At 41.0% G+C, this 27406-nt stretch overlaps 1 protein-coding gene and 1 long non-coding RNA gene across 2 annotated transcripts in view; one reads left to right on the top strand and one right to left on the bottom strand.

Annotated features, from left to right (window-relative positions):
* Positions 1-27406, top strand: part of Fto (fat mass and obesity associated) — a 379565-nt gene that overhangs the window by 335598 nt on the left and 16561 nt on the right. The gene's annotated exons all lie outside the window — the stretch shown is intronic.
* On the bottom strand, positions 4672-24671 carry LOC105994462. Its single transcript, XR_001175507.1, has 3 exons — positions 24585-24671; positions 13026-13184; positions 4672-4980 (listed from the first exon to the last, which is right to left on the bottom strand). It is a non-coding gene; the product is annotated as an uncharacterized LOC105994462 (long non-coding RNA).

Genomic DNA, 27406 nt, shown 5'->3' on the forward strand with positions numbered 1-27406 from the left:
GAGCAAAGAAGTTGAAGAGCATCCAGGCCCTGAGTTTACACCCCAGGACCAGCACACACACACACACACACACACACACACACACAAGACTGAAGTGCCCAACATTTTTTTAGGAGTCATGACATTGTACTCATCTCCTTTTAGGACATCCTGTTTGTTCCAGGTCCTCTTTTTAACCCTCTCTGGGCTGAAGAGCTTTAGTCTGTTTGGAAGCACCTATGGAAGCTATCATGAAGTTACCTATTTCAAAGAACTTAATCTGGCCTATCCACATGACAGGGAGGCAAAACAGATAGTGCCAGTCCTTTTTGAGAGGAACAGGCCTGGAAGGATTTGTGAGTGGATGGATTTGTGCTCACCCAGAAGACTTTTGTGGTCATTGTTTCCCTGGGTCCTTACAATAACCAAGCTGCAGGTGGCAGAGGTAGTGTATGTTGGTTTGTACTTGGGAAGGACCGAGTTCAGGGAAGCTAACTTGTTCTCTTAGGAATGTGGCAGCTGACGAATGTCACAGTGAGAACACATCCCCGATCTTCCAACTCTTAACCAACACCCTTTCCATTACACCAGGATTAACTCCACAATCATGAAAATCTCAAGACAAAGCAAATCTTAAATCTCCCTGTAGCTTCACCCTTAATATGATTCCGAATTCCCATGTCAATCACACTGCAGTTCCCTGAGAGAGACTGACAGGAAAGGCTTCCCTGGCTAGCTGCTTAGACTAGGCCAGGAGAGTATAGCCCTGCACCTCACCCAGTGACTTGACTTCAAAGGTGCTAAGCATCCAGTTCTGACACTGCTGGCCTCTTGTTGCCTCATATCCTGGGTGACTGCAGTGAACAGAGGCTATACCACCAAGATGCAGGGGAACCAGCTATAGGGAAAGGCCATCAGTGGGAACAGGGGGCCAGAGTGCACCCAGGGAAAACCACTGAGGCTGAGCAAACCTCCACCTCTGCAGCCAGAGTTTGGGATACAGGGAAATTACTTTGGGACCGAGTGTGTTGCATTTGTGAAGGTCAGGCTTTAATTACATGCACGGTTAAATGGAAAAACTGTAGCGAAGCCACACACATATTTCTTTGGCCTTCATTAATGTTACTGCTCTGTCACTTTCTCTCTCCTTGGCTTTGTAAATGAAAGTTCCTTTAGTATATTTAAAAGGATTATTTATTTTTAATTGTTTTACCTCAGCAAGGGGAGGTTACTTTTTTTTATTTAGTAGACAAAAACAAAAACAAAAAAACAAAAGCAACTTTGCTATGCATTTCTTGTTAATTTATTTCAAACCTTGTGCTTTTTATAGTCTTATCTACTAATGCTTTTGATTAAAACACAAGCAAAAACCAGTCAACATGAACAGGTTGAATGCCACATCTGTGCGGAAGATAGCAGCTCACTTATTTATGACTCAAAGAAATGGAGCCTAAATTAAGCTAGCTATTGCTGGAGAGTGGATAAGCGGCCATTATGAATTATCCTTAATTATAGCGATTTCCTAAACTAATAAACCTGCTAAATCTTTATTGCAAAGGTTAGTTTACGCAGTGCATATAAAATCCGCATGTGCTCCGCATCAGCCACCAGCTGTCTGACAGTGTGTTGCTATTTTGGTGAGAGTTCACATAAATTTTATGTTGGTTATATTAACAGTCAGTCCATATCACTACCCACAGATGCCAGTAGACATAAAAATTGCTCTCTAGTGAGCCTAAATATCCCTAGAAGCTAGTTGTGTCTAATGTTCCATGTAGTATTTGTACGTGAAAGTACCAGATTGGAGGGTTATTTACAGATGAATATTTCAATCCAGTTAGTTCATATAGGCCTACTTAGCCTTCTTTGCTCGTTTATTTGTATGCTAAATAATTCACCAAAGGTTCTTGTTTACTTTCTATAGTAGTTTCTATGAAATGCAAACAAGGGAGCCAACTTTGGGTGTTCAAAAGGCTAAGCAGCTCTGTGTTTAAATGCAGGTCAGAACAGCAAATGCAGTCTTGCCGACGGGCTGTCACTCAGTTTTACATATTCCTCTGCTTTCTTCTTCTTCTTTTCTTTCTCATACCGATAGAACTGGAGCTTGCTGCTTTCATAGGCATTTTTGGCTAGGCTATCTTTTTAAAATTCATCTTTCTCAGTACCTGTGTGACACCTTCTACTTGCACAATTAACCCTTGCAGGGAGGAGCACAACCTTGGCTTCGAGACACCGCCCCATAGTCCTCTGGCTAACATAAGCAGGTCTATCCTCTGCTGTTGGAATGTCCTGGATTTCTTCCTTTTCTAATTTTTTTCTTTCTTATTTCCATTTTTGTTTTGTTTTTCTCCTATTTTTTTTGTTGTTGTTTTCTGATGGACTTCTAAATCTCAAGATAGGAAGAGAGGGGGCAGCACACAAGGCTTTTCTTTTCTTTTCTTTTCTTTTCTTTTCCTAGAAATCCCTGAGCTTGTGACCCAGAAGGACAGACGGACAAAGTCTGATTTTAAGAGAGACAGCCCTTGGTGGCCTCAAATTATATGTTGACCCAGGGGTGGGAAAGATTGCTGTTTGCTAGAGAGGTAACAGTTACCTTGTGCTGTTGTTCAAATGCTCCTGTGGCTCAGTTCATGTGTGAAAAATATCAGCACCCATATTTGGCCAATGTTACTGATTATCAACACTCACTTCCAAAGAGAATAGAAAACAGACTCCTTCATTTTCAGCAAGGCTCTGCCAAGATCATGAGAGAGTTCAATAGCAGTGCTAACTTTTTATTTAATAATATTGATTTTATCATTTTTACTACTTACAATGGGGATTGGTCGGCTGATAGTTATTTGACCTCCCTTTGTGCATGGCTGTGAAGTGCTTCGTTAAAGCTATTGACATATATCTCTCTTCCCCACTCTTCTGCCAGCAACCCATCTCAGCAAATAATATTGAGATGCAGTAACTGTTCCCTGATATTGATTTCAGATTGTGTTCATCATACCCTTCCCCGGGCCAGGAAAAGAGCGGCAGCCTTAGTTCTGTAAACTCTTGGCTGCTGCAGGCTGAAATATCATTTCCATCTTTCAAGCAAGAATATCAACCATATATGGTCCCCTCACCCCCACACACAGAAAATATTACTCAAGAAAATGAGAACAGGTTTTTGATCATATATAATTAAACTGATCTCTTTGGTATTGTGTTGGGATTTTGCTGTTATTTTTTTTTTAAGGAATGCTAGATCTTTAGGCTCTGAGCTGGTTGGTAGGAGGAACTTTGATTATATTTTAATCTTCTAGGATTCAGGGTTGACACACTTAGCCAGACCCATAGCCTCTTTGACCCACAGCTCTTACCACCTGCTCCAAGCAAAGTTCCATGACTTGACTCCATGGAGTCAGATGAGAAGGCACAGTTTTGTGTGTGTGTGTGTGTGTGTGTGTGTTAGGCCAAGCACTTAACATCTATGGAGCACTCTACAGAACTCAGTGATTATAATATAGTTATCGGTCCATGGGAAAGACATGACACATAGTTTGTGCAGGTTTGCATATTCATTGAGAAAAACATCAAACAGAGCAAATAACACTGGAAGTCGTACATTTCTTAGAAGGAAAAAAAGCACTTGAGAATCTGTACCAACTGTGATGAAGTCTTTGCGGTAGAATTGCAGGTAATTTTTTTTTCTTTACGTGTTTCTGTTTCCTAATATTTCTTTTGTAGTCAGAAAGAAAAAACTGTTCATCATTGTTATTTTTGGAAGGGAAAAGATTAGTTAGGAGGACTGGAACTCCAGAAGATCCTTGTCCACCAGAATGAATGCATTTGCCAGGGTGGAAATTGACTCTCTGGCCATGCTAATCTCTGCCCCTGGGGATGTAGAGCAGACGTTACCCCCTCCCCACCGTCACCATGCACCTGCCAGTTTTCATTTTGTGAATCTAGCAGAGATTACACCAGCCTTTGTCACTGAAACAGAGATACTAAATGCTTTAGAATCAGACAGACCTAGGTTTGATTCTTAGTTCTTTCTCTTGCCAGCTGTGATTTTGAGCAAGCTCCTTAATTTTCTCTGTGCCTTACTCTTTTCGTCTGGAAAATGGGCTGAGAGGCTTAAGTGAGACAGTGTATGTAAGCTCCTCCTATTGTACCTGCAGGTAGCAAGCAGCCCATAAATGATCTTTGTCATTCTGTATCTTTATAACAATTTCCTCATCCAATCAGAGTCCTAATGAGATTAGCCTAGACATAGTCCACAAAAACGGCCTGCTTTTTTTTCTTAGTCTATCAATTTAATAATACCAGATTTTCAGGACAAACCTGACTTTATATGATACTTTTTGATTCAAGGTACTTCACTTTTAAATATGTATCTAAATCAAAACTTTTTTTGGCGGGAGCAGTCGTGGGGCTTGAACTCTGGCATGGGCGCTGTCCCTCAGCTCTTCAGGTCAAGGCTAGCACTCGACCACTTGAGCCCAGCACCACTTCTGGTTTTCTGAGTGGTTTATTGGAGATAAGAGTCTCACAGACTTGACTGCCCAGGCTGGCTTTGCACCGTGATTCTCAGATCTCAGCCTCCTGAGTAGCTAGGATTAAAGGTGTGAACCACCAGATCCCGGCTAAATCAAAACTTTTTGAGAATTTTAAAATAAAGAAATAAATACTTGCATGGGGATAATACCTTACAAGCCTTTATTCCTGGTTCTGAAAATACCTCCATGTGCACATTGACTGTGCCCCACACTCATGCACATGTATATGCACACTCACCTCCTGTCCAGAGCAAGCATTAATCACATACATGCCTCCCATCCAAAGCAAGCGTTAATCAAGAAAAACACTGGAGACATAACAGGACTCCTAGGAATAGTGTCTCATTTTGTCACAGTCCGTCTGGTCATTCTCAGGGTTTTCAGTTTGTAGGGTCAGAGGCTCTTTTTACTGGCACGAATAGTGAATGGCGTGGGATTCTTCCCTGCAGGCAGCCATCTTCAGAGCTGAAAGCTGAGCATAAAAAGCAGCTAAATTAGAGACTTTACACAGTTGCTGAAACCTTCTTAATGAGAGACAGCGAACATTTTGCAGGCTACTGAACTTCTGAAATGTGACAATCCAAGCAAATGAAATCATGGTACCTCTCATTGTTGTTTAATTGGACTCAAAGTCTGCAAGAGGGGCTGCTGAAAGCTGCATTCAAGGAGACAGACAGGAATCGTACAACAACCAAGTCAGCCCACACAACACATCTTACAACTGTCCAAGCTCCACACTTGTGCTCAAGACTGACTCTTTTGGTCAAGAGAGAAACAACTGCAGTGAACAAAAGCCGAGATTACAAGGCAGGCCAAACACTGGCGTTGTGAATGGCATGCTGTCACCCTGAGTTATGCATTTGAAATAGCTCAGCCCCATGGCAGCCAGTACAGGCCAATTTATTTTAAAGAGGCAAAAAGGAGTGAAACAAACTTAGGCCCTCTCTCTTCTGCCTGTTAGGGTGTCAAGATATCCGTGTCAAGGAGTCCTGTTAACAGGAGCTGAGTTGAGCATAAACACTAACAAGAGAAGAACTAAGCATGGCCTCCTGTTGAGTGGAGCTAAATGGGAATCCCAGTCGAGTAACCCAAAAAGCAGAAAATTACCATAGCTGTCAGGAGTGGGACCAAAATCCTGTCAGACCACAGTAAAGGAATAGAAACAGCAAGGGAAAGTGAGACTGGAGGGGGAATGATGTGAAGAAACAGATGGTTTCTGGATGTACATGTCTAGCATTAGAAGGCCAGTGAAGGTTGGGAAGGGCATCTGGACATACTCCTATTGTTCTTGCATCCTTTGAATTCTCCAGGTTGAACCTGATTTCATAATCTTAGCTTCTTCTGGTCTGACCAAACCCTCTGACCACTTGAGTCCCCTTTTACGATCATTATGGCCTTAGGTTTAACCAGCACTGCTAAAAGAGTGGACAAATTGGGTGCCTGCATGTAACAGGCCATCCTAGACATTGATTTTTGAAGGTTCATTAGATAAATGCTGACATCACAGATTGATGTCTCTTTAAACCAGTACCTTGTGCAAGACTGTCGAGGGAATCAAAAATATTGATGTAACATGTTTGAGCAGAAGGCCCACTAGAGAATTCCCCTGCCTAAATGGGATCCATCAATTTAGGCTTTTGTTAATTATTCTAATTCTGTGTATCGCCTCTAAAGGAGAGTTTGTCCGCAGAATCTGTTTTTATGGGGACACTGCCCCATCTCTGAGAGCAAAGGCAGGTCAAGCGGGGTGCCCAAGTGTATTTTTCATTGTTGTTTTGAGCTGCTGTATGGTAATTAAAATTTTTGATCATAGACTCATTTTCCCATATACTGTGGTCAAGCAATTGACAAGGGACTGATTAATGGGCCGACCCTGGGGCCAGGAGGCTGCTGGGTTGTTCTCTTGTGGAAGGCATGCCGGCAAAATAAAGTTGATGGTTTTGTTTGTGTTTAACCCTTCACCTTGGCACTATCAATAGATTGAAGACATCATTTGTATCTGCAAGTGTTTCTTTAATTAAGACCTTCTAAAAATCTTTCCTATTGATTCATTCCATTATCCTATTGATTAACTGCAGTGGATCATGTACTTGGTCTTCATAGGAAGGCAGCACGCAGGCGTCTGTTGTGACTGCAGATACAGGCCACAGGCAGCCAGCAGCCAGTGCCCAGGCTGACAGCAGTGGTTTGCATTCTAATGAGGCATCCAGGGTGGCATGCCAAGGCAAATGGAGAACGCCTCTTGTCTTCTGCTGAAAGCGTGGCCAAGCAGAAACCATTCCTCCCAGTCCTTCCAGATATCTGTCCTACAGCCACTTAGCTCACAGCCCAGGGTCACCCACATTCTTAATTTGGGAAAGGGAAGGAGTCTGCTCTGCATTGGAATTTGAAAGTCTTGAGCTTGTGGGGGTGTGAAGGGGGGCGGGGAAGTGTCCTCAGAAAGCAGGGTGTGAAGCAGGCTTCTGAGGCTGGCCGGTCATGTCATCATCCCTTCCTCAGGCTGTAGCTTTAGTCCCTTTCCTCCTGCCTTATCAGCCTGTGAAATGGACTGTAGGAAGGACCGTGAGGCTTCCTGGTTTAGAGATACTTCCTTTGACAAATCAGAAGGAAAAGCTGCTCATTTTGTTGACCTTTTGCCACAGGCTATGTATCTGACTTTCCCCTACTATTAAAAATGAAATTACATCCGGACCACGTCTTAAATTTGAACTACTCCCTAATATTGTTTTGAAATACTGCTTAATATTGAAAATCAATTATAGTAGTTGAGGTTGGACATAACTAGCTTATGCCTGTAACTCTACCTACTTGGGAGATGAAGATCAGGAATATTACAGTTCACAATCTGGGCAAAAAGTTAGCAATACCTCCTCTTAGTAGATTGGGTATGGTGACGTATTCCTATAGTCCCAACAACATGGGAGGCATAAGCAGGAGAACCACAAGCCCGAGACAAAAATAGAAGATAGCATCTGAAAAATAATTAAAGCAATTGAGGGCTGGTGACATGACTCAACTGGTAGTATATCTGCATAACAAGCATGAGGTTCTGATTCAAATACAAAACAAACAAACAAACAAACTTGAATGGTTAGAGAAAGATTGTAATGCACACGAACAGTACTTAATAGGTGCTCAGTCAATCTCAGGTCAACTTAAGTCCACCAACAATTCATTTCTCTACCCCTCAGACATTCCCTGTTGTATCCCCCAGCCATTCTCCACCTCCTTGCTCAACCTTCAAGTAGAACAGAGAGGAGGCCTTCACAGGAATACACAGCCCCACCAGAGAGAGAAAATGTAGAAACAGGTGATAATCAGGAAGCAGATTAAGTTAAATGTAAGATCTCTGCTTGGTTTTAGTAAGCAAATAAATTCCTTTTCACTCTCAGAATAAAAAGTCCTGCCTCAAACATCTGTCCTAGGCAACCTCGTGATAGGGTGCAGGTGTGTGTGTGTGAGTGTGCAAGTGCCCATCACATCTGGATTTTCAGTAGTGTTTTGTCCCAGAATGAATGCCAGCCACTTCTTTGTACTCCCTGAGAAAGGATGTCAAAGTCTCACCCCCACGTTTTGAGGGTGAGAAAGTGGTAGTTTGTGTGAGGAGCCTTCTTTATTTTTTCCTTAAGCATAATACCGAATGAAAATTTCCCCATTTAATACTATATAATAAACTTCCTATGCCTAGGCAATCTTCTGAACTGCCATTTTACCCTTGCAAACTTTCCAAATTTTGTAAAGTTTGTCATTATGAAGATACCTCCAAATTCTTCTTTATAAAAAGAGAAGAAACTTATTTAAACCTAAGTATATGTTTCATAAGCCAAATGATTTCTAAAATATGGTAGGAAACTTAAGTCTTAGTATTTCTAGGTTGGCTTTTTCAATTAATATGTTTTAAATTAGTGTGTAAGCTGTTTTTTGAAACTTGGAGCAATATAAAACAGAAGCGTCTCCTTAAACTTGCCACTCTAGCAGACCACTGTATGTTGGTATAAAGCAAATGCAGGGGCATAATATATTGTAATTTTCCTCTTTTTTTTTTGTTGTTGTTGCTGTTGTTGTTGATCATAGAGCTTGAATTCTGAGCCTGGGTGCTGTCCCTCTGCTCTTCAGCTCAAGGCTAGAGCTCTACCAGTTTTCTGGTACTTTATTGGAGATAAGAATCTCACAGACTTTCCTTCTCAGGCTGGCTTTGAACTGCAGTCCTCAGGTCTCAGCTCCTAAGTAGCTAGGATTACAGGCATGAGCCATCAGTGCCCTGCTTGTAATTTTCCTCTTTACACTTGCTGTATATAGCTAGAGCAGTTTTTCAGGTTTTGTTTTGCTTTGTTTTTTGTGCTGCTGGGGCCTGAACCCAGGACATCATGAATGCTAGGGCAAGTGCTCTATGTCAGAGCCACATCCCATCTCCAGCATTTTGTAAAGATTTTAAAATTTTCTTCAGGACCATAATCATTAATGGAAATTAGAATTCCCTTATATGGATACAACTGTGATTTATTTCACCTTTTTTTGGTGTTGGACATTTGAGTTGCTCCCTATTTTTTCTCTATGTGATGGGGTGGTTATCCTTGTCTAAAAACTTTGCTCAGTTCTTTACCGCTTTAGGATAAATCCGTAGAAATCTATGACTTGAGTCAAGAATACACACATTTCTACAGTTTGTGACATATATTGCCAAAAAGTTCTTCCAAAGTATGAGCAGTTACATAAGCTCTCCCAGAAACCTTTAAGCAAAACTACTTTCTTCTACTTTCACTAGCACTGGGAAGTGGGAACATGTGTGTGTGTGTGTGTGTGTGTGTCTGTCTGTCTGTCTGTCTGTCTGTGTCTGTGTCTTTGTCTGTGTGTCTGTCTGTGTACGTGTCTGGGTCTGTGTCTGCCTGTCTCTGTCTGACAGATAAGAAAACTGGTGTCTTGATTTAATCTGTTTTGATTACTAATGAGATAGAAATAGTTCCTAATGTTAAATGATTATATTTCTTTTGTGAAATGTTTGTCCTAAGCTTTTGTCCATTTTTATTGGAATGTTGCCTTTTTCAAATTGATTAAAGGCAATTTCTTTTAAATTAAGAATTATAGCCCTTTTTTATAGAGATAATCAGATTGTTACAAAAATCACATTGAATTCTTTGTAGCCATTAATAATATTTGGAATATCTTTGGTAAGAGCAATATTCTTTAATGTAGTTTTTACTTTTGAAAAATGACTCTTTTGCCTCTGAAAAAGATATATAAAAAAAAAATCTGACAGTGTCAATCCAGCTTGGGTTAACTATCCCAGGACACCACCAGCATTTTATTACAGTTGTCAAAAAAAAACCAACAAAAACCAGACCAACAATCTTATTGTTTTGATTATTGAGATCCAGCCACAGATCAACTGAGCAATTAAAATCTCTAAATAACATTCTCTGAATTGTCAAACAAAGGATTTGTTCCCAGTAGAAAGGACTTTAAAAAAAAAAAAAAAGGAAGAGGATCGCTTTCTCTGTAATGTCTGCCAGTAAATGGTTGCGCTAATTGGAATATACAGAAATATTTTACCAGTTTAACAATGCATGACATCCTAATAAGATTGTGGTGACAAGCTTTTCTTTTTATGAAAGGTGATGTTTTTGTGTGTTTCTAATATACATGGGCTCCTGTGTCTTTTTATGATATGTTATAAATGAAATTTTTACAAGAATTATAATTTTTCTGTTAAATCTTTTCTGCATATAAAATTATTTTTTAAAAGGGACCTCTGTTTTTGTTTATGATTCTTAGAATCATAGGTTTTAAGTAATCTTGGAACTGGATTGGGAAAAAATTGCAATTAAATGCATATGAAGGTGCTAGCTCCAAATCCTACTGATCTACCACTTGCATGCAAGAGGCTGGATCCCCCCATCTTCCCCAGCTCAGGTGGCTGGCTGAGTTCAGGCTTGGGACAGTTAATGACAATCTTCCAAGACTAGCAGGACTTAACATCAATATCCCACTCCCTGATAATCTGTACACTCTGGAGGTGGTGAGCCCTGGCAGGGTTTTGATGATTTTCTGATGGCTTGTGTATATTTACAGTGTGTTTAAAATACTCTTTTTAATTATCATTTGAGTGACAAAGCTTAATCTTTCGATCTTTATCTGCACCTCCTGGTGATGCATGTTTGTTAGGCAACTCCAAAGAGGAAATTTAGCAAAGCCAGAGCTTTCTGCCAGTAATAAGACTGAGAAGTCAATAGATGATTAACCTGCCTTTCTCCTCTTCATGAGAATAAAGGAGTCACTTTATAAAATCTTTCCAGGTGGCCCAGATTTTTCAGAGCAGCATCCTTGAAACACATAATAATTGCTTTGTAGAAATGAGCTGCATTTGAATTCCACAAAGCAAGTATACACAGAAAAAAAGATAGCAGAAAATAATTTGAATGTTATTCCTCTAGCACACCAATATGTACCCCCACTAAAACTGTCTATCAAAACTTGTCCTTTACGTTTTATATACATGTTGGTATCACACATGTGTTTTTATGTTTATGCACATAGGTACTTTTATACATGTGTACTATATACTATATATATATACATACATATAAATATGTATAGATAAATTACCATATGGAGTTAAGCAGCAGTGCTTTGTTAGAGTTTAGGAGTTAAATAAACAGTTATGATCATTACCTTTATCCATAAAACCATACTTGAAAATATTCATTTCACATGAAGTAAAAGGCCAGGATTCTTATTCCTTAATTGCTAGTGAGTAAAGGCATCTGTGCTTTAAGACAGTATATTGACATACATATATGTATACATACATACATACATTCATACATACATGATGATGAAGCATAGCCATCACTTTTTTAAAAAGGTCTTGTCTGTTCTAGCAGTGGGCTAAATTTTTAAGCAAAAGCAGGTTAACCCATCTGTGTGATGGTTTGGTATAGAAAGAGAGAAAGGCACTCGAGGCTTAGACAATTCAAATCTTAAAAACCATAGGCTGATTTGTAGATTGGGTAGGGTATTAAGAGCTGATGTTGTGCCTGAATAAGGTAGTCATTCCATATTAGTCTGTACTTGAGAAAGCCCTCGTGTGGCCATGTGATTTTATTGACAGCTCAGAACTAAGGCCCACGAATTCCACGGTGGGGCTGATGTCCTAGGAAAGGACATCCTGATTGTGGAAGCAGCCTCTGGGAGCTCCACTGCTGCAGTGCAGAGTCATGGGAAGCACTAAACCTTCTCCCCCCACCCCACCCCACCCAAGCCCAGCACCTGCAGTTATCATCTTGAGCTGATAATTGTGAGCCTTCTTGTCATTTGTCACAAATCCCTTCCCTTGGGCAGTTTTTCTCTAGTTTTACCTGTGAGTCATACACAAGGCTAAGTGTCCATCTAGCCACCTCCCCCACCAAGCTGCTATCATCAAAATGATGCTTATCATATGATTGTCACTTCCAGCTTCTGGCCACAATAGGACAGCATGGAGTTTGTGCCAAGACTCAAGCTAGACAGGAAGGAAAGCTTATTGAGTTCCCTGATCTAGGCAGGCTAGTATTCCTGTTTGGAGAAACCATCAGAGGTTGGGAGGGGGAGGGACACAGGTGGAGATTGCAAGTTGAGAAAAACAGATAGCCCGGGTGCCCGTGGGCAACCAGTTTGACACACGGAGCTGAGTCAGAAGGAAGAAGCAAGCCCAGCCTACAGGCCAGAATGGCAGCCAGTTGAAACAAGAATCCAGATTAGTGGATTTAGAGTGAGAAGATTAAAGACTCAGAGCAATGGTCTGGGCAAAAGGACATCGAAAACCAGGCAGAGAATCTCCTAACAACAACAACAAAAAAAAAACCATAAATCTAGTTCAGAGATGAGTCCCTAACATACCATCATTTACCAAAGATGGGGCAATGAAAGGCTTCCTTCTGCTTCCCTCTTTTCTTCTTTCTTCATGACAGCAAAAAGGGAATGTGCTATCTGTAGAAATTTTTGAAACAATCATAAGAGTTTTAATTATCACCATTTGCCAACAATTCTAAGAGATTTCAGTGAGAGAATACTCTTCCTTAAAATAAGTCTTTTATTGATTATAGTGCGAGTTTCTAAAGTTACTCCTAAAGTTTAATAGAGTGTGTGTATGTATGCATGTATATGTGCATGCATGTGTTATGTGTATGCTTCAAACTAATGTCCTTTAGTAAAATATCTTTTTGTTGTAGTTCTACTAGCCTTGAATTTAAGGCTTCATACTCTTGAATAGCTTACTTGCTCTCAGCTGGTGCTCTGCCAGTTGAACCACACCTCCAATCCAGCTTTTCCCTGGTTGGTTAGAAATAGAATCTCACAGATTTTTCTGCCCAGGCTGGCTTCAAACCACAGTCTTCAGATCTTAGCCTTCATAGGGGCCAGGAGCACCCAGTGCAACGTATCTTTTGAAAACATTTAATTCTTCTTAAACGTTAATCCCAAGAATTCCTTGTGAACAAATATGCTGGCCATATTTGTTTGTTTCTAGAATAAGTTCATTACCATTTTGAATTGTCTGAGGTGTTATCAGATGTAGTTTCTGTGTCTAGCCACTATAGTACCACACATCCCTGCACCTAAACAGTGCTGGTGATGAAGGTGAAGATGTCATACCATGAGGCCGCCTGAACTTTTCCTTTCTATTGAGTATAATATGTTCATCTAGAAAATGAAAATTTTAGTTACTACCTTGAAATATCTCAAGGAATTTTAATAATATTTTGAGTTGAAATTACTTTTTATTTAATTGTGAGTCAGTTTAAACTGAGGAATAAATCAAAATAACTGTTGCTGATTATTAAGTGATTGCTATTGAAAATACTTTTGTTGTAGAGCAGAGACAGATGTACAAATCATGTGCTGGGCACATGCTTGGAGGTGAGGTAGACCTTACAAGTACTAAGAAGGTTCAGGGCCTGCAAACATGATCAGTGATTACAATGTTACACCTATTCTGTGTATGAACTGCCCTCAAAATGAAACAAAGGCAGAAGCCAAAAAAAGAAATATATAAGTAAATCTTATTAGAGTTAGGGAATATCCACAGTGATTGATTTTTTTTTAATTGATGGCCACTATGGCATGTAGATGTCACCCAAGCCATTGTGTTGTGTGGGGTAGGGAACCCATGACACTATGCTGAAGCAACTCCAAGACCCTGATATAAAAATACAGAATGGTAAAATGATGGCAGAATGCAGAAAGAGTCGGGGCGGGGAGAGGGAGAAACAGTGAATTGCTAAAAGCAACACCAATGGGCTGGCAGTCTGGTGAACTGAGCAAGGCCTGGTCACAGAGATGAACAGGCAGGCCCAACACAGAGAGGTGGGACTTGTTGCAAAATGGAGCTTGTGTGTCCTATCTATCTATCTCTAGAAGACAGCCACTGCTCAGCTCAACAACTATCTTTAGGAGGAGGTGTGACCCAGATCAAGTTTTTCTCATTTCTTGAGAGAAGCCAAAAGCTAGAGGTTTAAATCAAAGCCCTCCATTTCTTTTTCACTTCTTGTTCTCTAGTAATTAAAAACTCACATTTAAAAAATAATGAAAGTCCAAAGTTTAGGCCAAAATAAATGAGCCTGAATATGCCCCCTTTTGCAAAATGACATACTATGTCACCATTTTCTTACCTCTGGCCATAGTTTTAAACGTTTCATTTTAAAATTACCAGTGGCTCTCAGTACCAACTACAGTATGATTTTCATGTTCTAGAATATTAGAGAGGGCTAATAACAATACCTGTTAAGAGTAGGAATGTTCCTGAACAGTAAAAGACCAAGGCTGAATTACTGCCACAAAAACAGACACAACTCTGGGGAAGACAAACTATTAGTACCAGGCTTTGTGCCATATACTTGGCATTCATAATCTCATTGACTCCTCATGGCAGCTCTATAAAATAGATATCTGTGTCCTTATATACAGATATGGAAACATTGCAGGTTTTCATAATTCTCCATAAGTTCATTCATACAATCAACACTTTAACCTGAGCCTCTATTGGACCTCAAAGCTCAGAGTCTCAGCCACTATGGGGAGGGGACTCTAGCTACCGCAAGAAGCTACAATCCAAGCTGCCTCCAATAGCAATCAGAACCTATCATCCCAAGAGCCTTGGTGGCTTCCTCAACAAAGCAAGATAAACAAATTCCTTTGGTAGTTGTTTTTTTCTAAATGGTCAGTAATTATTTCAACACCAGAGCTTGTTGCCATATTGTCCTGTTATGGAGAATTCTCCCTAAAACGCCTCGGGTTTTGTTAAGAGGGGCTAACTTCTGTGCAGTTTGGCCTGAAGCACTTGTGTTGCTGCTCTGCTCCTAGAAGAGTGTGCTTTGACTTACGCATTGCTTACTTAATAGACCACAAAAGTCAACATCCCTCTGGAAGTACAGCTCGTGTTTACAGGCGTCACAGGTTCCAGAAGATCCTGTTAAGGCAGGATGTTGAGTGAAACCCGAAAGGCCCCAGGTCTCCTAATTATAATGTTAATATTTAAGAAAGTGTCAGAGTCTGGCTCTGGGTCTTCTACAATAAAAGGGTCTTTTTTTTCTCTGCCTCTTCGCTTTACAGACCTCGAAGTATACCAACATTATTAACAAAGTCTGTCCCTGTCCCGGTCCCTGGGTATGGGTGAGGCTGCAAGAGACCAACTTGGAGAGGGAAGAGACAAGTGACTGGCCCTAGTCAGTGCAACTAGAAAGAGTTGGAGAACAAGGCTTGTGGTGTAGTCCCAGCCCCTCCCCACAGGAAGCAATTAGATACCATTCCAGAGACTTTCCTGACTGCATCCTCATTCATTTCCACAAACCCCATGGCATGGCCAATCTGGGGTCAGGCTGTGTGAGTGGCTCTGCCAGCCACACAGGTATTAGTGTGGCAGACACAGGAATGAAATTCAATCTGACATCCAGTGAGGACACATTAATGACCAACTGTGTGGCCCCCAGAGGGCCTGATAGGCCCCACTGGCTGTCTCTTCTGCACCATGTATCTAAATGCACACTAGCAGTGTTCCGTCTGTGCCAAGCCCTGTGTCATCGCCAAAGAGGAATCAGATTTGAAGCAAAAATAACAAGCACTATAAATCATTAAATGCCCCCAAACACTGTGGCATTGTTTGGAGATTATGGCGTGTGTAGAAATAGCAGGAGGCATGTAATCAGAAACTCAAAATGAACAGCCTTGTGGAACAGATGGGCAAAGTCTATGGACTTTCCTTCCTTCATGGAGGAGGGGCCATTATTTAAATTTATATACAGTGGGAGCCTCTGGAACCCCATGCTGGTGATTAAATCCGGATGATCAGAGCATCCAGATGTACTAAGCAGTGACCTTCTCAAATCATACGTGAACAGAGATGCCAGACAGGCCAAGGACATGATGAGTTTGTTTCATAGGCCTGTTAGTCCTCGTGCCAGGTCAGTGGAGACACAGCAGAAAACAGATTGAATTCTACCAGCATCTACCTGTCCCTTCATCCTTGGGCAATTTAGCTCTTCTCTCCTAGCTAAATTCCACCCACCCACCACCCTGTTTATCCAATAATTTATTTCAACCAAATTCTTCTATTTAAGTAGTCACAAAGAAGAATGAAAACTATACAGTGTCTAGCACCAGGATATGGCCTCTTGTGAATTCACCTTGAACTGTTGGATCAAGAGTAGACAGTGTCTTGCCTTACAAGCTATCCACTCCCACCAGCAAATCTGTAGAATGCATATAACCAAATGTGTCTATTTGGATCCCAATTGATTTTGAGTTTTGCTCCCAAGGCTGCGAACTTACAGCAGTTCCATATAGAACTGAAGTTTTTTGTTTTTTTTTTTTTGAGGCATAGCCTTTGAGAATGGCCACCATAGTGAAACCTGCAGTTAGGGTAACTAGTCCAGAATTCTGTTTTACCTGAGGTTGAAGAAGATTACAGACATAGCCTAAGTGACCCTAATGTGGCTTTAATATCTATTGTGGCCACTCACGCTTCGTGCTGCCCCATACCTTGTCATCTCCCTTTGGAATAGACATATTCTCCTGGGCTTAGTCAGAGATGAGCTCTTATCTTTACCCCAGACTTACCTGATTGTTTATAATGATCAAATTAGTTACCTTGGTCAGACAATTTTAGAAAGCCTTAAAAGTCTACTTATGAGGACACAGTTTTGAATGTAGAATGCTATGAGAGAGGCCAGATCATCCCTCATTGCTTTCAGCTAGACTCAAAGACCCCTTTTGGTTGCAGTTAGCCAAAGAAACCCTTTAAAAGCAAATTTATTTCAAAAGAAAAAGGGTGGTAATTTTGGAACTCTTGTTAGCATTAGGCTTGCCTTCTTACCCCTCACCTTGAGTGGAAAAATGGAACATGTCATGTACATATATTTTCTTAATTATAAAAAGTAAATACTCTAAAATGTATTTTAAACTGTGATTATGTTACAGTGGTTTCTAGGTATGATAGATTAGATTTTTATTAAGAGTTTTATTAAATAACTGGTGTTTCACCAACATCTAATTAAATCTTCTATCTAAATTGAACAGAAAATTATGGGGGAAAAGAAAGCATTTGTAGCAGACTTTATTACAGATAAGGCTATTATTTGTTCATCTTAAGAATTTGAGATCGAATTTACAAGCAGCATCCTCATCAAATTTCTTTTCTGGGCTTCTGAGCTCTGGCCCCTTGAAAGCAGCCCATTATCTCCCCCTTTCCCCCTTTTTATTACAGTGTCCTGGTTGCTGGCAACACGCCCGCTGTTTAAGGTTACTTTCATTAATTAACCGAAAGTTAATTTCTTTGCAAGCAAAATCTCTGATCTCATTATGTTGTCTTTAAAGCTGAAAGCTTCAGGTTTTCTGGTCTCCTTTGATGACACAATAAAAAGCATGCTCTTTATCTTAAGGAAAACTGTCTCCAGGGCTTAATTTAATAGTCCTTGAAATAGTTATAGCACAGCCGGGCAGACTACAATACTATGCCAGTTCAAGAAAACCTTGGCTTTGTCATGGTGCGAGTGCAATGATGGGTACAGATGTGAACTACAGTGGATCCATTTTCAAAGTTCTGCCTTTCCCCTCTTTCAGTCCCATTTTCACACTCACTCTCCAACCCCATTACATTTCCCATTGGAGAATGAAACATACCAGAGCAGTTTTTCTTCAAAGTGTGTCCTCTACCCAGCCATCCTGTTCTCTGAGATTTAGGGAGGTTCAGTGGTTTGGCATTTTGTATGTTTACCTTGACCACATTTGGAAAACTTTCTTTTGTTCCTCAGGTGAAACATGACAATGTTGAGTGGTACAAAGAGGATTGAGTAGTGTTGTCAGAACTATAGTTGAATCCCAGCCTTTCCTTGCACAGGCTCTGTGGTCTTGGATATGTGATTCAATTCTCTGAGCCTCAGTTTCCTCATCAGTAAATGAGGAATGACTATGTAAAGATAACTAAAAGTGAGCTGGGTGCCAGTGGCTCATACCTGTAATCCTCCCTACTCAACAAGCTGAGATTGCAGGATCACAGTTCCAAACCATTCCTGGATGGAAAAATCCTTAGACTCTCATCTCAGTTTAACCAGAAAGCAGAGGTGTGACTCAGGTGGTAGAGTGATAAATGTGATAAAATGAAGTAACCAGTTTTTACAGGGTACTAAAGTGCCCTCCTCTTGGCAATTCTGTTCTATCTTTACCAATTACAAATGTGTTATAGAAAATGATTTTATCATATGTCTCAATGCACCTGCACACATCATGACTACACCAAAAATCAATTTAGGGGTGATGAGCAGATTCTACATTGAGTATTTGGTGTGCATTGTACTGGCCCAAAGATTCTTTTATAAACTCAGGGACAGGGGTAAGTGTGTTCTCTTTGTCTCTCCAAGTTAGCTTTATTCTCAGTGATGAAATCTTGTTGCTTTCTAGAGCATTAAATTCAGCAAATCAAGAGTGGCCAAATGTCTCTTCAGAGCCACCAGGTGTAGGTCACACAGAGGGGACAGAACTCTTCAGGTGACTCAAGTCTCAGGAGCAATTCAGCTACATGGAGAAGCCATTTGTATCCCACCGAGTGGAGTGATGTTCACACAGCTGAGATTTACAGAGTGGGAGGGACAGTGCTGAGAGGGCAATGGCATGACCCAGCACTCTGCTTCAGAGGCCTGGGAGACTGGGTGTGCTCTGTCCCCTGTACCAATTCCTGATGAAGGATGCAATCCACTCAACTCAAGCAGGACAAAAATCACCTAGGCAGAAAATCCTAGGACTTGGGAAGAAAAGTCATGTGCCTCTTGGGCCCTTGGCAGAAGTCAAAGGTCCAAGGTAATGTATTGGCAAAGAGCCTGTCTGCTTTTGGTGCCTTACTTACTGCCTCCCCATGCTTTTAGGCAGAAATATCATCAATGGTATTGATTAGTTGATCTGATAATCCAGCAGGCTTCCTGATGTGTTAAATTTCCTACTTTTGGATGACTATAAATATGGACAGAGTGTATGCTTCTGTTGGGAGGAACTCTCAATGGGCTTGGCTAAGACTGCTTCCACTGTGAGATTGCTACAGACATGACAATTCCAATTACTCCTGTAGTTGTCACATTTAACCCTTCCCAAGACAATTTTCTCCCAGTTAGCCATTTTTTTCCACTCTTGTCTTTGTGCATCAGGCCTCCAGGGTCTCTTGATTTATTGGCAAGTGTTACATTAATGGGTTTAGGGTTTTTTTTTAATTAATTTACCTTTCTATTGGGAGTATACTCCATCTTCTAGCTATTTCCCTCCTTCCCATGCTCTCCATGGAAGAAATCATATTTACCTATGTCTTTGTCTTATACCATTTGTTTAAAGATTCCCTCAGCTGTAACCCTTGAGTTTTTATTTATTTGTTGTTTTAGCAATACTGGGGTTCGAATTCAAGGCGTCGAAGTTACTAGGCTGGTACTGTATAGTACTTGAGCGATGCTCCCAATCTTGCTTTTTGTAGGTTAATTTGGAGATCAAGTCTAGTAATATTTTTTGCCTGAGATAGCCTCAAACTGAAATCCTTCAGAACTCTGTTTCCTGAATAGCTAAGATCACAGGTGTGATCCACTAGCACTCCACTTCATATATTTAAAAATATATACCCACTTTAGGAAAGGTGTACAATTCATGATATGTCAGTGGGATTTTCAATAAGGCACGAAGCGATGATAAATAACATAGTGAGGGCAAATAAGCATGAAAGTTTTTTGGGGTTTTGTTTATGTAGATCCTGAGCTGGAATATCTACAAACTTAAATACCCTTGGTTTGTCTTTGTTTTGTTGTTGGTTATTCAGCTCTTACTCTTTCTGGCTTTAATCCTTAACTTCTTCAGCCTTGTTAGAATGGCACAAAGATAGCCTTTCAAATCCACACTACCACTTAGACGAATTATGCCTTTAGCTGTTAGGGTCCTTGAGGGCCATTTGTTCTACATTCTAGTGTATTGTGCTTGACAACAATTAACATTCTCCACCTTGGTGCAAAGAATACAGGGTGACTACTTTAATCCTCTTTGCAAAACAATAATAATAATAACAACAACAACAAGGCCTCCATGCAGAGCACGTTCAGCCTAATTCAGACTTTTTAAAAACTAGAAAACAAATCATAAATACTTGAGAAATGAGGTTCATAATGAAAACCCCAAGAAGCCCTTTAACCTGGGCAAAATCCTATAACACAATTATATACAATTTCACACTTGACTGGAACTGTTATTTGAGCAAAATAACCATTTTTCTGCTTGCACTAAATGAACCACAAGATCCTTGTATTCAGCTGCAGAAAAATGTAGGATTGGCCATTCAGTCTGCATATAATCAGCAAACTCAATGGCAAGGGCATTGTAGGATCAAAAGAGTTAATAATTGGATCCTGCCCACAGCAACCACACAATTAAGGGCCAAGATTAGCAGAGATGGAAAATTTATTGTGAAAACGCAATGATAGTCAGGAAACCAAAACGATTGCACCGGGCAGTTGTTCTGTTGCCATAATCCTAATGATCAACTCTATTACACTAATAGTAGGAGAAAAACTAATTGCAGAGAGGACAGGACAAATCTTTTTTAATCTGCATTGTCATCCCAACGAAGTCTCAACCCATTTGTATTAACCTTTGCTGACAGAGTCACATGATGGACATAATTTCTTATAATTTACCAGCTATGGAGCTAACCTTTCTTCATCAAATATTCATAAAGGCAGGATTCTCAATGATTTTCTGTCTCTCTTCATATTTACAGCTTGTTGTCTTCTTCCTTTTTACAGTAATTTGGACACAATTGAAGTCAAATGGAATTAAAGTTAAATGCCTTTAGCAACAGAGGTGCCTAAAAGCAAAGACTTAGGGGAGGGGTCGTGAACTGGAGGGGAAAAGTGTATATTCCCGAGCCCCTCAGCATCCCCAAGGATTTCTCTAGCTTGCCCTTCCTGAGAAGAGAAAAACAAAATCAGCCAGAGAATGAAATACATTTATTGCCTTCTTCTGGCCCCAGTAAGAATGCATTCAGTCCTATTTTGCTGGATGATCTGAGACTCTTAAGCCCCAGGCCTTCCCCTGTCTTCAGGGCTTGCCCAGAACTTAGGCCACAGTGACCTGGCCCTGTTTGAGCATTTGTGCCCAGAGGGGCCCAAGAAACATGCCAGGGGCAGAATGGTGGACGAGAGAAGTTGGTTGGTACAGTTACTTAGAAAAAAAATGTGAATATCTGAAACCATTCCTGAGAGCATTTTTGGTAGGAAAACATCTGTTTCTACTTTGTATCCCTGTTGCTTTGACAAGTTTTCTTAACAGGCATGTAGACAGAAGAGGGGGCAGGGAGCCTTCTAAAGTTAAGGTGTTTAAACTGAGTCCTGGTCCTTTATTTTCACTTTTCTCCTGCAAGACCTCAGTTTCATCTTGATGGCAGAAATGTGGGGATAGTGAGAAAAACCATCAAAAGAACTCTCTTACTGTCTATGCTAATCCTCCAATGGATTAATCCTTTGTTAAAACAGCAAAGAATGTGTTGTAGATAAATTCTCCCTTAAGATACAAGGGAATTGTTTTACCTAGTTGACTTCAAAGCCTTTTATTGACCATGCTAAGAACTAATTTACTTGTTGAGTTCCCAGAAGTTTTGATTGGTTGAGAGGAAATTAGAACTCAAGTCAGTTATAATCTTCAACAACTGGTGTGCATTCCCAGCTAAGGAGTTCAGTTTTATTTGCCACCACTGTTAGCACCTCTCATCTATGTTCATTATACAAGTAACACACAAATGTATTCCCTTTATAAAATGTAAACCTTATAGAAAAGTCTCTTTGGCCATTCTTCCCAGTTTCAGACCTTCTCACCCTTCTGCATTTCTGCAGACACATACATACCCACAGGCAAATGTCTTATTTGTTCTACATAGAGGTTATTGTGACACTCAAATCAATACCTAAATTGCTGCCTGTTGCTTAGTAATACATCTTACATTTGGAAACCTTTCCCTCTTGGAACACTGAAAATCTACTACACTTCATTGTTTCTGAGAAGCCCATACTATAGATATACTGAAGATGGCTACCATTTTCTCAGTGGTGGACATTGAAATTGCAACCAGATTTTCAAAGTATAAGCGTTTCTGTAAAGTATCAGTATCTGTTTGAAACTGAGATAGTTCAGTATAATTGTCTTAACAGCATGCTGTCTGTCGCAGATAGTTGTGAAAATGTTTATAATGACACAAAATACTTTTAAAAATGTTTTCTACCAAGCCACATTTCTTTTCTGATGGCAAGAACAAACACAAGATATTTAGTACCCTAGTGTCACCTGAAATAGACATTCTAAGCATAACAGTGAACCAAATAAAAATTGATGGCCTAATATCAGATATACCTAAGTAAGACTCTTAGTAAAGGAAACCATCATTACAGAAAGTTAATTGTTATACAGATTTGGTTATTCAGATTGGCCTAAGTCCTCTGAGCTACACTTGCATATTGGGAAAGCAAAAGCCTTTGTGATAGCATGCTCCCACAGAATAGTGAGTTTTTCATTGGCCTCCTTTGACAACACCCATATCATAGAGATCTGTTTCCCCCAACCCTTAGAAATTCAACAGGAGAGGTAGGGTGAGTGTTTTTTTCTTAAAGGACTAGAAGATTTTTGCTAGAACTTTGGAACACTGGAGCCCATGAAAAGTTTTTCCTTAAGGTCTCAGATTCTGTCATTAGAATCCTCATACATGACTGGTGGGAATATAAATTAGAGAAATACCTATGGAAAACTATTTGGTGGTTCCTCAAATAATCAAACATGGCATTCTATATGACTTAAAATTTCTACTTCTAGATGTACACAAAATGATTGAAATCTGGGACTCAAACAGGTATGTGTATATCAGTGTTTGTTGCTTCGTGAGCTAAAAGGTGATAGTAGTCTGTCAACAGATTAACAGATAATCAAAATGTGCAGTATAAATGTCATAGAATATTACTCAGCCATTAAAATACCTACGATAACATGAATGAACCTTGAAAATGCTATGCTAAGTGAAAAGAACTGATACATGAACCGATTCCATTTATATGAAATACCTGAAACAGGCAGATTCATAGAGATAGAAAATAGGTTACCAGGAATTGCATGAGAGGGAAGTAAGAAGCTATTCCTTAATGAGGACAGAAATAGATGGTGATGATTGTGCAACATAAATGCAATTAATACCACTGAATTGCTTATATAAAATGATTTAGGTGGCATATTTTGGTATCTATGTTTGATCACAAAGGAAAATCTTGCAATCATAAACAGAATTTAAACATATCATGGAAAGTTACAAAGGCAGCCAACAAACAGCTACCAGGACTGAAAACACTGTTTTACTTATCCATTGGCACATAGTAAATCACATGAAAACCAGTGACTTAAGACACTCATACATTCTTATTTCTCATGTAGAGTCTGGTTTTCTGTGGGTCGGCCAGGACTCAACCAGACAAGGGTTCTTGTGCTGAGCCACAGGGGTCTTACCTGTGACTATAGTCAAATAGCTTCTGGGGCACAGATCCTGGTTCACCTATGGTTCTGGTATATCTGGGTCTCTCCCCTTCACAGACAGTTTCTACAGTCTCAGAATATCCAGTCATTATGGTCATTATGGTGACTTAAGACTCTGAAGAGCACCAAAGCAGAAATTGCCATACTTTCAGGAAATTAGGTTGGTGTCACCGCAGCTATAATTGGTTATAAAGAGCAAGTCACAGAGAAAGCCAACACAGACTCAGTGTAGGAGTGCAGGCAGCACAGTCTGTGGGGGACAGGTTTGGAGGCCAGTTACCAGGTACACCACATGCATATATATGGTGTAAATATGGGTTAGATCCCCAGATAACACTTCAGAGAACTAACATCGTATCTGAAGCTGATAAACCAAGGAGCAGCAGTGTATACATGCCATTTGACACAGAGGTAACCTCCATGAGTCACAGATGGGGTGGAATTGCTCTATGAGCAATTATGAACCCTTTAATTATGAACCCTTTAATATCATTAGATTTAAAATTGTGAGTGGAAGGTCCAGAGTTTAGTCCCCAGTACTGGAAAAACAACAACAACAACAAACTATTTATGTGGAACGTTTCAATAACATGGCTAGTGGTTTGGCGTATAGGCTCTGGAGCCACACTGCCTGGGGTTATATTTTAGCCACACCACTCAGGAGCTCTGTTACCTTGAGCAAATCCCCTAACCATTTGGTGCCTCAGTGTCTTCATCCGTAAGATGGGGTCATCAGCATACCAACCACATGGAGTGGTTAGGATTGCATGGGAAAACACGTAACTTGGTAGATGGTGCAAAGAATTACAACATTTGAAAAAGCAAACGCAAGCTTCCCATAGCAAACTTGATACCCTGAGACCTGGATCCTCATCTCCTGACTTTGTCACAAGTGTATTGAGCAAGTCTATTAATGTCATCTTTAAACGGAGGGAGGAAGAGATAAGATTAGCTCCCAAAGACAGAAGTTCTATCAAATTTGAGGTCTGGAAGAGCAAGCCGTGGCTGTCAAAAAATTACCTTGCTGAAAAATGAGAATTCCCTTCTTGCTGAAGAGAGCTTCAGAGCCTCCGCAGTGGAACTGTCCCTTCTTCCTCACGCTCTGACCACTTGAGAAATAACTCACACACTTAACTTGCTGCCTGCTCAAAGGCCTTTCCTCCTGGGAACGAACTTTATAAATCATTTTAAAAGAGTTAGTGACCATAACTCCCAGATGCTTACATGAGGCCAACTGGAAAAGGACATTAACTTGGAGCCAATTAGATGCTCCTGGTGTGTGTATCTCTTGCCCTCCTGAACAAATCTCTCCCAGAAGGCTGTCCATGTGGTCGGCTCTTGTTGAGAATGGACAGAAGTTTACTTTTCTCCCCACCCCAGGGAACATAGCTCATTGTATGTTTTTCATCACCCTAGAAGCTGCACAGTCTAGCTGAAAAGTGACTTAAAAGTTACTGCATTTTTAAAAATACCTAGCCTTCTTTTTTTTCTTCCATACAATTGGAATAAAATAGTTCCGGGTACATTTTCTGGTCAAAGGCCAGAGTAAAAGCCATTTAGGGAGGGAGCGTCTGCAAAATGTGAGCCATCCACACCCTGGGCTTGTAACTTTCTGCCTGCTACCTTTGGGTACTGGGACCTCTTCAAGGTAATCTTGAGCCAGAAAAAGCAATTTAAATCAGGAGCCGTGAGTTTTCCCTAGGTTTTCAGTGTGAGCTAACTATCAGCCCAGCTGAGGAAGAAAGCATAATGGACCCTGGGTTTAACCATCTCAGCCAACTCCCCTGTGATCTCGCCTGCAGAATGGTCCTTCCAAAAGTGTAAATTCTAACTTAGCAGTCTGCAGAGAAGTCTGGCTCCTTGGCAGGCCAGGCACGGGTCAGGAGGTCACAGCAGCTAATCAAGTCCTCACTGTGCTGTCCTGACTCACCACTGAGCCCTGGCCCTTTCCCAGCTGACCCCACTCCTGTTCTGTTCAGTAAGGAGCAGAACTTGCCCATTAATCGGCCTGTTTTCAGGAACTGAAAAGGTGACTTGTAACAGGCCTCTTGTTCCCAGGCTCCTCTATAATGACATTCTGCACAAGCAGATGTCGTCCTTTGATTCCTTATGACCTTCTGAATTTCGGCAAATGAGAGAGCACGTGGGATTCACCATGAGGACCTAAGGGTGTCTTTCTGCAAAGAGTCGCTGTCATCCTCCACCCCACCCTACTTCACCCCCACTGATACCAGACAATGTGGCAAGGACGTGGCCTCAGTCATTTGTTGAGTGGGGGGGGGGGACCTTCCTGGAGCCAGGGTCTGTGAGGGGAGGTAGCCAAGCCTCCACACTTCAGCATTTTCCAGACATGACTCCGGTCTCTGTGGTAGTGGCAGCTTGACAAATGAGAAAACGATGCTTCAGTACCCTTCCCAAGGTCACCCCACAAGCAAATGCTGGTGCTGGAGGATGAGGTCACCCCAGACAGTGGAAGAACTACACATCCAGGCTCAGGACTCTGAAATCAGGGACATGGCACCTGCCATTAGCCAGGGAACATAGTCTGTAAAAATAGATAATGGCTTTGGCTTGCTTCTTTCATCTCTGAGAGGCCCAGGTGGGAAAGTGGGGATTGTGGTGATGGATTAATTAATTCATCAGTTACGTGGATAGTGGAAGACTACACTTCCACCCTCTAGCCAGCGTTGTACAGCCTGGCCTTTCTTTCCAGGGCTCCTGGGGGCACACTGGGCAGTGCTGGGGTCACCAGAGCACCCAAAAAACAGCCTTCATTTGGGGGATTTTAGAATTCCTTTGTTTGTTCTTATGAGGTCGGATCTCAATATGTAGCCCAGGCTGGCCTTGAACTTTTCATCCTGCCTCAGTTTGGGGATTATAGAATGTAGTCTTGTTATTCTTTTGAAGGCATTCAGGTTTGAATTCAAGGTCCTGTGCTTGCTTAGGAAGGGGGTGCTCTGTTTAAAACTCTCTCCAAGCCAAGTCATTTCAGAAAGAGACACAGGACTGCTCCTGAAGTGTGTTCAGTCCCCATGGCTTTTAGCAAAGAGGATCCCCTTCTTCCTCGGCCTGAAACCTCAGCACTGAAAAAGCAGATCGGTGTCCACTGAGTTGAGTTCTCGAGGGTGTGTGTGTGTGTGTGTGTGTGTGTGTGTGTGTGTGTGTGTGTTGTGTAGACTGGGTACATAGCAGGGTTTCATGGCACCAACAGGACAATAAGGTTTAGAGCCATCTCTCTCCATCTCAGAGAGGCAAAGCATGTGAGCCACTGGCAAGACTTAAGGAAGACCCTGTGCCTTGTTATACCAAGTAATATCAAGTATATTGAGAGAGAAATTTCCTCTCATGAAACAGCCCAGTTCCTAAAGGAGGCTAGAGGAGGCCTTCTACAAAGTACTGGGACAATGATCTTACTCCTGTGCTTCAATCCTTTCGGGAGTTTATGATCTTAGGGGAAATTTTTTAAAATAATAAAATGCCATCTCCACAGCATCTTTCAGGACCCTGGACTTCACTGCCTCCACCCTCTTCCTCCATGTCCTCCAGCAATGATGACCTCTTTCATCCTCTGAGCACACCTAAAGCTTGCTCACCTGAAACACTTCCCCCTGGCAAACACTCCACAGCTACCCTGACCAGAGCCCTCCTTCATCTCTCCACTCACTCTTCTATTTATGTTGGCCCAGAGCATTTACTGCTAGCAAAAATTGCCTTAATGTCGATTTACTTATATCCTATGGCAAAAAAAAAATACTGGTTTCTCAATCTTTCCCCTTCTTTCCTTTTTCCTTTACATAGAATCCCAGTTGAGAGGATTCCACGTCCCAGCCTCCCTTTCAGCC

Source organism: Dipodomys ordii, unplaced genomic scaffold, assembly GCF_000151885.1.
Source record: "Dipodomys ordii isolate 6190 unplaced genomic scaffold, Dord_2.0 Scaffold106, whole genome shotgun sequence".
In the NCBI taxonomy this organism is placed as follows: Eukaryota; Metazoa; Chordata; class Mammalia; order Rodentia; family Heteromyidae; genus Dipodomys; species Dipodomys ordii.